Source organism: Octopus sinensis, linkage group LG1 (assembly GCF_006345805.1).
Source record: "Octopus sinensis linkage group LG1, ASM634580v1, whole genome shotgun sequence".
Classification (NCBI taxonomy): domain Eukaryota; kingdom Metazoa; phylum Mollusca; class Cephalopoda; order Octopoda; family Octopodidae; genus Octopus; species Octopus sinensis.
In genome coordinates this window covers 187,700,205-187,712,704 of record NC_042997.1, presented here as the reverse complement: position 1 = coordinate 187,712,704, position 12,500 = coordinate 187,700,205, and the positions used below count along the sequence as shown (strand labels likewise).

The following is a 12,500-nucleotide window of genomic DNA, read 5'->3' as shown; positions in this document are numbered from 1 at the left end:
TATTATTTTTACGTTGTTTCCCAAGAGTTTTGCTCCTTGGAAGCTAGTTAGTTTTCACACACACACACATACATACATACATAATCACACACACACACAACTGTGTGTATATATAAATATATATATATATATATTTCTGTATATATTATAAATATATACACCTCTCTCTCTCTCTCTCTATATATATATATATTATATATATATATATATTTATATATGTATAATATGTGCACACGCAAATACATATACATATATGTAATACACTCATACGCTAATACAAACATGCATATTTACATACGCAGCTCACGTACGCACCATGACACACTGACACCATCACTAATCACGTGACATGTCTGGGGGTTTTTCTCCGCTGCTCCACTTCAATAGTAAGTCTACTCTTCCCTCACTCCCTTATCCGGACTCCTCCTCCTTCTCCTCCATTTTCCCCCCCCCCCCTTTCAAACCCCCACCCCCATCTAGTCTCCATCATCTTGTCTACTTTTCTTCCCTCACATCTGTTTCCTACTCCACCTATCGCCCTTCCTCGCCACTCCATCTCCACTTCACCCTTCTCAGTCTCTCTCTCTCTCTCTCTCTCATACTCTATTTGTTTCACTCGCTCTTCGTTTTCCTCCTTTCTCTCTCTCTCTCTCTCTCTCTCTCTTTCAAAATTTCTCTTTCTTTCTCTGTACGTCTATATGCCTCTCTCTCTTTCTTTCTCTCTCTCTCTCTCGCTCTCCCTCCCTCTGTCGTACTTGTATGGAGTTGGAAAAATGGTCAAGCTCTCAGGGTGAAGGAGTCTTTCTTTTCTGGAGAGAGGATAAAAACAAAAGCAAACAAACAAAAATTGTGTTTCACTTTTCCTGATCTTATTATCGACTCTCTCTTTCTCTCTCTCTATACATATATATATGCACACACACACATCCTATGCATGTGTGTTAAAAAAGGTAAACTCATTTTGGAACATTAAGCTATTGCAGACAACTTTGTTGTGGGTGCGAGGTGCTGATATTTTTTTGTTTGTTTTATTTTAAATTTTACATGGTGTGTATGTACAAAATCTCTATCCTTAGTCGTATTATTTCGTCGTTTTTTTTTTGTTTGTTTCTAATCTTCCAGCCACACAGCCACGCCTTTTGTGTATCAGTATTATTAATTTTTTAAAATTTTCTATGTATGTTTCCCAGATTCTTCTACCCTTCGTTTTGTTAAACTATAGGATCCAGCTTCATTACATACATACATACACATATGCATACACACATACATACATACATATCGTGTTTGTGTTTCCTAGCGTATGGGTTTTGAAAACAGGCTAACTGTAGGCAACTAAAGGATACTACTGCAACAACCTCCTCCTTTCTTTCGTCATTGCATACGTGTGTTTATAGAATACTATAAAGTATGCAAAGGTCCTGTTTCCATGTCTACAGTACTACATTACGATCATCGACTGTCCATATATTTGAATACACACACAACGAACTACAAAACACCTGCCCTTTTGCTCTACTGCACCTTATCAACTTAATCAGTTTGTGTATAATCTTTGGAACGAGAGCAATCGTGAGTGTTGGAGTTGTACGTGTCTGATTTTATTTATCTATCGTTTTAATGTATATAATTATGTGTGTGTGTGTGTGTCTGTCTGTATATATATATATATGTATGTATGTTAGACAGGTAATACATTTATATACATATGATCGAAAACATACAGGTGGTGCATACATTTGTGCAGCATATGTAGCAAGTATGTCTTACCGAAATCTATGTGCCCTTTCTGACGACACTGATTATTTATTTAATCCTTATTCTTAGATCCTACCATTAGCTGCCGTCTACATTATATGGGCCCTAGGAGAGACATGAACATTATAAAATCTTATTCCCTTCGAGACCTATATTAAGATTTTATTGTTAAAAATGTGTGCAATGGAATATTGACTCGGTATAGTGTTGTTTTAGCACAAGTATAAATATAGATTTTTGCAAGGTCATATAATGTAGTTATTAAAATCCTCCCGTTTAAATATAGGTCACTGCAATTTCATCTTTCCTTTATAATTTCCTTCTAAAGCTGACACACACTGATAAATTTGTACACACATATTTAACACAGACAAGCGTGTACACGTTCGTTTGCTGATCGTATAGAGATTTTTGTATACATATGATCCAGTTCACACACGCGCGCGCTGTCACTCGTCCTAATTCACGTACATTTGATATGTATTTATTATAAACAGCGAACACCTCTCTTTTCACTTGACTATCTTAGTAACTCTCGTGGACGTTTCATATTATTTGGAATGTTTTTAATTATATAAAAAAAAAAATGAGCCCTAAATTACGAAGATGTAAATGATATTTATTTAAGAAGGGAGGAGGAACAGTATTCGTTTGTAACTGAGGCAACACAACATCCGCCTGAAAATACATACACATGAGAGTCTATACACAATCAGGCTACAAAGTAGTGTTTATACTATAATACTTTGATGGGATCTTGCTTATCTTTCGTCCATTTTGATTTTCTAATTTAATTAGTTCTTTTCTTCTGATAATACTCTAAAAAGGAATGTCAGGGTGTGTGTGACGAAAGGGTGGTAGTTCTATTAGTAATCAAATGGGAAAAAGACAAATGTCAAAAGAATTGTGGGTTATCTTTTGTCTAATTAATTCTCTATTTATAATGTCTCTCTGTCTTAAAATAAACGAAGGCTTATAGCATTAATACATATATTAGACTGGTGCCTGTGGTGTGTAATATAAATATATATGTGTGTGTGTGTGTGTGATCGCATTAATTACGTTTAATGGTTGGTAGGCATTGTATATATAATGTTTAAATTTACGGGAGCTTTCCTGTGTTGAGTTAATACCATTAAACAGGTAGCAAAGTCCGTCACCTTGATCTCTACTCCTATTTTAGTTTTCAATGTGTACTCGATCGATAAGTCGCCAGTTATGTGTATTTTATATTACTAATTAGATACATTAGTAACTTGTCTGTATACTTAAACAACATTCTATCTATACATTACAATCCATTGATTTAATTTTCCTAATCTGATTTACAACGATATTCTTTTTGTCTGTTTTTTTTTTCCGTCTGCTTTACGTAAAAATCCTTTCCGTACATCCAATATAAATTTTTCAGACCTTTTCTGTTCGTGAATCTTTTGCTTCGCCATCGCCCGCCTCCTTTTTTTCCCCTCTCCCTCTCTCATGCTTGTGAGTTCTTGAGGTGGTTGGTGGAGGTTTCTATAATCTCTGTGGGGGAAAAAAATTTTTTTTTTAAATCTTTGGTCGGAAGCACGCTCAAAATGTTAGACTTCTCTCTTTACTCACAGCTTAGAATTTGTTTATTTATATTACTTTGCGCTGAACAACATTAGTTTGTTCGAAATCTGCTGTTTTGCCGTAAAAGTAGTAAGCTTCGGTAGTCATAGTAGCAAGGAGGAGGGGAGGCAACACAAACAAAACAAACAGTAGCTTGTAAAGCACCTGCAGTAGCAATGACTATAGCCGCTGCTGCTGCTGTTGCTACTACGACGACTACTACTACTGCTGTTACTACAGCCGACGTCGATCAGCACGTTGCCATTGCGAGCAAGACCTTATTCTATTTTCTGTCACAATCATCGCCCCTCCCCCCCTCCACTACTACTATAATACTGATACGACTCACTCTTACATCTCCAATTCCTAATTCTAGACAAAAGCCAGTCATTATTATTTTTTTTTCCTTCTACGATCTTACCTACCCCTATCCCCATTTGCCTCCATCCTTACCATCATCATCTTTAACATTGACATGAAATGCTAAAAAAAAAAAAGCTAATGGTTATGGAAGGAGACGTTCTGTGATATAAAGTTGGCTTGATGAGTGTTTTCAAAGTATCTATCGCACCGATGTTACACGATGTTGTTTTATCGATTGTGTTTATGCGTGCGAGTGCGTTCGCAACACATTATTATACTAAAGATAATCAATACATACAGTAGTTTATTCGGTTGAATCACCAATATGTGTGCGTGTGTGTTGTTGTTTTACAACACATGTTTATGTTGTTGTTTAAGCCTCAGTTCCGTAATGGTCGTATAAATATGATCAGAACCTTCCTGCCCTGACTACCGCCTCTCTCTCTCTCTCTCTCTCTCTCTCTCTCCTTGGGAATATCTAATAGCACATTATCCACTGTCGCCTTAAATATCAGTAGGTTGATATTGTAAGACAGTATTGCCATTTGAGAGAAATTTGATTGTTATTTCTTGCAGGTAAAGCGACTGCGTAAGAGCTCCCCATTTTCGTTTGTGTCTGTATACGGATATAATATCGGAGCTGATGAAATATTTATTCCTACCATAGTCACTAGCTGACCATATTGGAGTTATCTTCCTTGCATAATTTTATATTTTAAACTACCTAGCAATGAGTTTTTGTTTACAAATTGCATAAATATTCCCAATGGATTGAAAATGTTCAACTCACATTACACATGTAACCTTACTGTCTTTGTATTTAGCATGCAGAATGCTTCCCCAAGCTATTCTCCCTCAGACATACTGTTAATATTCACAATCAGTATTACTACATACCCCTAATAATAATAATAATAATAATAATAATTTAGGCACAAGGCCTGAAATTTTGGGAGTGAGGACTACTTGATTACATCAACTCCAGTGCTTGACTGGTAGTTATTGGCTACGAAAGATGAAGATGATATGTGTGTGTGTCTTGCTAATTGAATAGATCTTGTTTTGGCAAAGAAACCTAATAGGATCAAAATGTGCTGACTGCTTTCACCATTTGACTTTAGAGGCAAAACCCATGCCAACCTACATTATCTCTATTGCCAAGAAAATTTGATCAACTGAACTGATTCCATTAGAGTTATCTCGCTTGTTTTTTTTATAGATTTTCTAGCATCAACTAAGGGTTGTTTTCCATTCCCCATTTTACATGTTATATACTTTATATTGTTTGTACATTCAATACCTTACCAGAAAATTATTTACATTACCACTTTGAAGTAGTGGTGTTAAATTAAAATTGTCACTTGAAAATATTTTTCTTAATTCCCTATCCGGCATCAGAAAACTTGTGTCTTCTACATTGGTCCTGTACATGAAGACACATAAATTCACTCATTCAGTCTCAAAAAAGTATAAACCCTCTTACTTTTCCATTAAATAAGCAGTAAAAAGAACTCCTTCACATATTCTCATTTAATAGATAGACAATTGCTTTAAGAACAAATTCTTTGATAATTGAATTGTTTATATATCTTTAATCTTTTACTTGTTTCGGTCATTAGACTAGCCATATTGATGCAACACCTTGAAGAATTTTAGTTGACAAATCAACCCATGTACTTATTTCTTTTGTAAAGCCTGCTACTTGTTCTATTGATCTTTTTTGCCAAACTGCTAAGTTACTTGGGCATAAACACATGAACAGCATTTGTCACTTGTGGTGGGGAACAAACATGCACACACATGACAGGCTTCTTCAGTTTCCATCTATCAAATCCACTCACAAGGCTTTGATTGGCTTGAGACTTTAGACTTTAGTAGAAGACACTTGCTTAAGGTTCTATGCAGTGGGACTGAACCTGGAACCATGTGTCTGGGAAGCAAAATTCTTACCACACAACTATGCCTGTGTGGTAAGAAATTTGTGTATTTTATGTGTGTGTGTATATATAGATATAGATATATTTGAGCTGTTTATTCTTGAATAAGAATGTTTTCTGAGTGTCTGTGGTGTCTATTGTCCCTGTGCATCTGCCGCACATGAAAGCTATCTTATCAGTTAATTTCCCTTTGATGTTGCTGCACCTCTTATGCGTCCATAGCTTACATTGGGTGGATCTTATGGAGTTTCTACCTAGACCTTTCCTACAGATCAAGCAGGGCCACCTGCCCGAGGGTGTGTGTGCTGAGTTCGCCTTTCTGCTTACTATAACTTTGGTCTTTGCTACATTTACTCTAAGGCCCTTTGATTCTAACCCTTGCTTCCACACCTGAAATTTCTTTTCTAGTTCTGGTAGTGATTCTGCCATGAGAGCCAGGTCGTCAGCATAGAGGAGCTCCCAGGGGCATCCTGTTTTGAATTCCTCTGTTATTGCCTGGAGGACTATGATGAATAAAAGGGGACTGAGGGCTGAGCCTTGGTGTACACCTACTTCTACCTAGAATTCTTCACTATATTCGTTGCCAATCCTAACCTTGCTGACAGCCTCACTGTATAGAGCCTGTACAGCCCTTATTAGCCATTCATCAATTTCCAGTTTCCGCATCGACCACCAGATAAGGGATCGGGGAACCCTGTCAAAGGCTTTCTCCAAGTCCACAAAACATAACAATATGCATTTTAATAGCATGGTTCTTTATTTAAAAATGCACAGTACATTACATAATGTTATGTAATTCCACAATATTTCATAACCACAAGCAAGATTTCTAAGAAATACAGATTTTCCAGACAGGGGAGGAACTATTTAATAGTTCTTCCATCTTTTGGAAAAACTGTATTTCCTTGAAATCTTGCTTGTCCTATAATTTGTTTATAAATATTCTTGACTTCATAGATTGGTTGTATTTTGCTGAACATCACTACATACATGCAATAATGCAAAATGATGTAATATGTAATATGATGTACTGTGCATTAATGATGTAATATGTAATATGATGTAATTTGTAATATGATGTACTGTGCATTAATAACCACACCATTGAAGTGTGTGCAGTGATGTCTTGAGTTATCCATTCTTATTTATTTCGTAAATGATACACTACATAATGTGTAGCAGTTATATCATTGATACATATAAGGATTTACAGGTTGCCTGAGATCATTGCACAACTGTTTGACTTCATATGCACTACAATACGACCAGTTTATGTATTCCTTTCGAGTACCCTGTTAACCTGCTATATGGGGTAATGCTTTTCAGTTAATTTGCCAAGATCTTTTTGATCCCATTGCAATATATTTGCAATTTGAGACAATATACAACATGTTATGCAATGCCTTTACCAGTTCGGATATGCCAATAGCAGGTTCAGTCTTGTAAACAAGCCATTCACTGTATTTTGTCATGGAGAAAATTTCTTGCTGTAGACAAATGGTGTAAATACACCTAAATCAGCTCGCAGTGCCATATATCATAGCCATAATATGTATGGGTTTGTGTGTGGTGTCTATATATACATATATGGTATGTAGATTCCAGTCGGAATCTACGTACCATGGACAAGAAGCATTTCTATCCATTATACACAGCTCTTTCCTTGGATAATGGAACTGAAACTGTATCATCCTACATATATTTTTACTTTTATTTTTATTTTCTTATTTCCCTTTATACTTCCTATATCCATCCTTTTCCCAAATAACTCCTTATACTGAACTCTACTATTTCCCTCTAGTTAATTCTATCATATCGTCTCTGATGAAGCGATATCCCTAATATCCCAGAAACAGCTGTAAGTCTACCTTTTGCTTTATAAATTTCCTATAAATTCCGCACAGCCTTAATTTTGTTGTCTCATTTTATTTAACACACACACACATGCATATATACTACACCCATACATACAGAAGTATATCTGTATGTGTGCATGTGCATTTGTATTTTACATATGTATATGAATGTTTAGGTTACAAATTTCTATCATTTATTTTTGCAGGTGTTTCACATGTGTGAATCCGTGCCTTTGTCTTTTTCTGTCTGGTTGGCTTGTTCATCGATATCAGGTACATCTTTTTTCTTTCTTTCAAGTATACACCTATCATTAATATGTTACAACTAATTATTACCAAATTGTCATCAACAATTTTTATACACTTGTACTGAAATATAAATTAATTAAAATTACCAGAAACGTTAAAGTTCTTGTACAACCTAGGTTGAATACCATTAATCTGGTCTCACTTTCACACACACATACTCTCTCTCTCTCTCTCTCTCTCTCTCTCTCTATATATATATATATATATATATATATATATATATATATATATATATATATATATATAATATATATATATATATATATATATATATATATATATATATATATATATATATATAGGTGTAGGAGTGGCTGTGTGGTAAGTAGCTTGCTTATGAACCACATGGTTCCGGGTTCAGTCCCACTGCTTGGCACTTTGGGCAAGTGTCTTCTACTATAGCCTCAGGCCGACCAAAGCCTTGTGAGTGGATTTGGTGTTGATAGTAAAATTTTGATTTTGATTTGGAGTGTATTTGGTAGGCATAACAAATTTTATGAGCATTTTTAGTAGAAGTGGAGATTTTTCCCCTTTATGTAATGCATCAATCTTTTTACACCTGATACATTGAAGAAATCTGTAATTTGATTGAGCAGAACAAATTCAAGATTTCAGTGTACACATTTTCTTTCGTACATCTATAGAAAATATCAAAACTATACAGAAAAAGTTCATTCTTTGTTTTTACAGTTATGAGATTTATCAAATATAAATTGGAGGGCAAGGCCTTGCTGGGAGTTAGTGTTGCCATTTACGTAAACACTAAAAAATTGCTGGAGTTTTTTTTCTTTTTACTCAACAATTCCCCTCTGGAAAGTGGGCTTTTTTAAAGCAGTAATAATGTAACAGCTGGAGGATTGGTTAACACAATGGTCCCAGTTGTAAATAAGGTTGAGTTATCAGTAGCAAAGAGGCAAGCTTTCTCTTATTGATTTTAATATTTTCAAAAGTAGTAACAGTGCCTGTATGTGTGGACACCCTCAATTTTACTTAGTTTTATGTATCTTCTCAAGCACAGCAGATTGCCAGAAGTCTTAGTCATTTTGTGAGGCACATCTTCTGAACATCATCTCTCACTTTTTGTCCCACATCTTCTTGGGTCTATCCTTTCCACTGGTCTCTTCACAATTAGAGATTAGCAATGTCCTCACTCATATGCATCACATATCTTCTCTCTTGCCCACCATATCTGATACCTCATACACCCAATTTCTCTTTTAAAATACTTACACTCTGTTGTACATTGCACATCCACTGGATCGTATTGACCTCATTTCTTTCAAACCTTCACATGTTCTCTACAGTTACAGCCCATGTTTTACTAACTTTTAGCATGGCTTTTTGCACACAGATATCATATAGTCTGCCTTTCGCTCTGAGGAAGAGGCCCTTAGTTACCAACAAATGTAGTAGCTTACTGAGTTTTGCCCAACCTGTTCATATTCTAGCAGCTATGCTCTCAGAGAATCGTCCTTGGTTGCCTATGTACTAGAGCCTATCTTCTACTTCTAAATAGACTTCCTCAAATACCAGGGGACATTTGAGGAAGTCTATTTTCTGTACATTCTTAGTGTTTATTGCATCTGAACATCTGCCACACAAAAAGACTGCTTTCTCTGTTAACCTTCATATGACACTGCTGCACTTCTTATGTGTTCATACTTGCATTGGGTTCCTTTCTGCTTCTCTAGCTAAATATACTTGTCTCTTAGTTTCCCTTCTATTTGATGCAGCTTTCTGCTACCACTACTCTTCCAGTCTTTCCAGGAATGTTTATTTGCTCTAATGGCCCTGTCTACTACACTGTTCTACCACCATGTCACTTTAGGGGACTTTGCGCTAACCAAAAATTTGGTCAGTGGCTCTCATTAAGTTATCCCATAGGAACTTCCAGTTGTCCTTGATGTTATATATCGCTATGCCATTGCTTTCATAAGGCTAAGTGGAAGTCTTGTATACAGATACAGTTGACCCAAGGTTAAGAAAACAGTATAAGAATTCTCTTTAAATGCCATTGATAGTTAATAATATAATCTTGCTAAAAATAAATTCTGCAATAAAGTATGTATTAATTTGTCAAGCATTTCATCAGGGAGACTTTGTTGATTGTTGTAAACAATTCAATGATCAGGTATCATTTCTCTAACTTGTAGCTAGTACTCTCCATAATGAGTTAATCAGTTTAATCAAAGAAAGCTTTGACTAGGTAGTTTACTTCTTGTGTTATGAATTTGCAATCATCCACAAAATGCCTTCAAAAGGGTGCCACAATAACTTTTGTGTATGGAATAAAACTAGTGAAGGCTGTAATAAGATAAATTTTCAGGCAAACAAAATTTGACAACACATATGAGACTTTAGGACCATTAAACTTAAATGTTAATGAAGAATGTTGAAGCATGAGACTCCACACCAGTGTTATATCTATGCAGATCTTACTTGTGTATAATTAACACCCATTGTTGTTTGTATGACTTTTCAGCATATTGAATTTTTCATGACATATTCTTGTAATTCTGGTATCAAACTGCATTGATATCATCACAAGGTGGCTTCTGAATGATTTTAATGACTAAATTGTTCTGCATAACAATATTAGTTTTGATGAAGTCATTAGTACTTCCACAGTCAACTAAAGCTTACATTGATTGATAAATGAATTACGGTATTTGCTAGTGCATAAGACAAAGAATATTCCAATAAATCTGAAAAGCTTAGGGTTAGTTTTAAAGTTGAAGAAGTTAATATGTTGGTAACAGAAGGCAATGAGCTGGTAGAAATGTTAGCACACCAGGCAAAATGCTTAACAGTATTTCGTCTGTCTTTGCATTCTGAGTTCAAATTCTGCCTAGGTTGACTTTACCTTTCATCCTTTCAGGGTCGATTAATTAAGCACCATTTGCATACTGGGGGCGATCTCATTGACTGGCCCCCTCCCATTGTGCCTAGACTGGCTTTGTGCCTAGAGTAGAAAAGAATATGTTGGAGACAGTTAACATTTTACAATGATTCCTTGTGAATCCTTTACATGATTTGTCTACTCAAGGAAAATGACTTTTTTAACACAATTATTACATATTGCATCTTTTGCTGGACATTTTCTGCAATTATGCCTATACTTTCTACAGATAAATAAGTAAATTTAGATTTAAATAATAATTTAGCTCATCAAGTAAGAAGTTATTTCAGCAGTTACTTTGCAGAAGTATTTTAAATAAAAATAAAGAAAACACTTCTGCCAAGCAACTGCTAAAATTGCTTCTTACTTGGTGAGCTAATCTAATATTCTGCTTGTGATATGTTGAGCTTTCAAGTATTCTGAGACTTATACTGCTTCATATTATTTATAAAACAAAAGCAACTGTTGTTGAATGTTTTGCAAACAGCTCATCCAACACTAACTTGAAGTTGTATTCCTCTACCAGGAACTGCTGGTTAAAAAAAAAATTAATCCAGTGATTTGGTTGACTATTGTTGGTGAGTTATGAGTTTAGTGGCTCACAAAAATCTTGTTCACTGGTTGTATGTAGATAGACTTTAAGCCATTTATCTTATCTTCATAATTGTCATAATCTGCGATAAATTTGAATATTTCATGCAATTCACAGTTCATGAGAGCATGCAATCTGTACAGGTCAGGAATATTGGCAAATAAATTTCATGTCTTCATTCCTGATCTCTCTCTCCCTCTCCTCTCTCCCCCTCTCTCGCTCTGGACAGGTAACCTTGTACTTTCTCTACAGCAAGACACCTGTTTCTTATTTCTTTATTGACCACAAGGGGCTAAACATAGAGGGGACAAACAAGGACAGACAATTAAGTCAATTACATCGACCCTAGTATGGTACTTAATTTATCGACCCTGAAAAGATGAAAGGTAAAGTCGACCATGGCGGAATTTGAACTCAGAACGTAACGGCAGACGAAACACCGCTAAGCATTTCGCCCGGTGTGCTAATGTTTCTGTCTCACTATCATCTGACACAAGAAACCAATGTTTGAATTCCAAAAAAGCCAATGTCTATTGAGAAGGAATTGTACTGAGTGTTTCATGCCTTCCAGGAAGTAAAAATCTGTCTATTTTTTATTCAGGGAACACTCATCCATTACATGATGCACAACATGTAAAGTGTCTATTTTCTGTAAGATGATAGGTTATAATTTGTAGTTGATTTGGCTGTGTTTTCTCTGAGATGGAGTGATTACATAGAAACTCTTTTGTTGGCTCATTAATCTTTTAGTTCCATTGAGCAACATCTAATTCTTTAAATTTCCTTTCATAACATCTTTGTTTAAATGAACACCATCCTCTTGGTGGTTTGGTTTTCTGCTAATCATTATAACGAGGATATACAATATATTATTCAATATATATATATATATATATATATATATATTGAGACCCCCTTCGGTCATGACACTGACTATGGGATTGCACCTAGAAAGTTACCCTCCCAGGCAAGGTTGTTTATGGAAGACCAGCAGTCGCCCATGCATACCGGCCTTCCCTCTCCACACCACCAGTGTTATCCGAGGGAAAGGCAAGGGACAATACAGCTTGGCACCTGTGATGTTGCAACTCATTTCTACAGCTGAGTGAACTGGAGCAACGTGAAATAACGTGTCTTGCTCAAGAACACAACACACAGCCCGGTCTGGGATTCGAGCTCACAACCTCACGATC

The 12,500-nt window shown here is 35.7% G+C and overlaps 1 protein-coding gene across 4 annotated transcripts in view; it reads left to right on the top strand.

Moving 5' to 3' along the window:
• Positions 1-711: 711 nt before the first annotated feature.
• The window catches only part of LOC115213579 (methylcytosine dioxygenase tet3-A-like), an 85,201-nt gene continuing 73,412 nt past the window's right edge, over positions 712-12,500 (top strand). The window contains exons 1-2 of one of the 4 annotated variants that reach the window (XM_029782584.2): positions 712-950; positions 7,714-7,780. The gene's annotated coding sequence lies outside the window, so the exon portion shown is untranslated. Of the gene's footprint in view, positions 1,048-1,386; positions 1,588-7,713; positions 7,781-12,500 lie in introns of those variants that run through there. The other 3 variants (XM_036507717.1, XM_036507721.1, XM_036507725.1) reach the window with 3 other exon arrangements.